The sequence below is a fragment of the Aureococcus anophagefferens genome (genome assembly GCF_000186865.1).
Source record: "Aureococcus anophagefferens unplaced genomic scaffold AURANscaffold_132, whole genome shotgun sequence".
Classification (NCBI taxonomy): domain Eukaryota; class Pelagophyceae; order Pelagomonadales; family Pelagomonadaceae; genus Aureococcus; species Aureococcus anophagefferens.
The window spans coordinates 1-1,332 of record NW_008705680.1 but is presented as its reverse complement, the minus strand read 5'-3'; positions in this window follow the sequence as shown (position 1 = coordinate 1,332).

Genomic DNA, 1,332 nt, shown 5'->3' with positions numbered 1-1,332 from the left:
GAGCAGCAGGCCCATGATCCACGGCGCGTTCGCCTTGCCGAAGTGGTTGTAGAGGGCCGTGACCACCGACGTGCGCCGGAGGTACGGGTGGCCGACGCCGTCGTCGGGGTCGATGGCCCAGTTGGCGTAGGCGTGGACTTTCGGATGCTGGTCGGCGGCGAGCGCGTGCGCGAGCAGCGCGACGAGGTCGGGGAGCCCGAGCCGCTCCTCGTTGAGCGTCGCCTTGAGGATGGCGCGCCGCGTCAGGTCGACGTCCACGGAGAAGAGCGTGCCCTCGCGCCCCGCCGGCGCGACGTCGCCCGACTCGGCGTCGTCGACCATGAAGGGGAAGGGCGTCCACACGAAGGAGCCGACCTCGTCGCCCGACTCCTCCGCGCGGAGCACCTGGAATTGGATCGCGAGCGACGACTCGAGCAGCAGGTCGCACGCCGTCGAGTGGAGCTCCGCGTCGGTCGGGCGGCGCAGCAGCCGGAGGCGGCGCAGCACCGTCGCCAGCAGCAGCTGCGCGAAACCGACGACGAGCAGCAGGATCGACGGCACGGCGACAAGTGCGCGCCCCACACGTACTGCGCGAGGGACAGACGCACGTGGTTCATGTCGAGGGCCTCGGCCGCGACGGCGGGCGACAACGGCTCCTCGTCCTCCTCGTCCTCGTCGTCGTCGTCCTCCTCGTCCTCCTCCTCCTCCTCGTCCGCGTCACCGAACTCCTCGCGACTGTCGGCGCGAAAGAAGATCGAGCGCGCGCGCGAGGAGAGGCGTTTCATCGAGCCGCGACTGTCGGCGCGGGAGAAGAACGAGCGCGAGCGCGAGGAGGCGCTTTTCATCGAGCCGCGCGAGGAGAGGCGTCGCATCGCGTGCGCGTGGAGCGCGGAAGCCGTGCCAGGAGAGATACCGCCTGAAGCTGTTGCTGCTACCGCCGCGGGCGCGCCACCAGCGGGCGTCGTCGTATCGGTCGTCGCAGCGGCGGCGGCGGCAGACGCGTCCGCGAGGCTGCGGCTGGACTGCGTTGACGCCGACGCGAGGCTCGGCCGTTTCCGTAGGGCAGCGGCCGCGGCGGAGAAGACCTCCGATGGCGAAAAGCTGGTGCTCTCCCGAATCAAGCTTGCGCGCGGTGAAGGCGCCGTCACTTCGAGCACGCGTTTGAGCGAGCCGCGAAAGTCGGTCAGCATCCGCGCGGCCTCCTCGCGGAAGTCCTCTCGGAGACTGGGACGTTTGCGAAAGCTCGGCGATCGCGCCGAGAGCCGGCGCGTGCGGTGAGAGAAGTGCCGCCGCCAATAAATGATGCTCGTGCCGATCCACAGCAATTCAAAAGAGGCCAGCACTCCGAGCAGC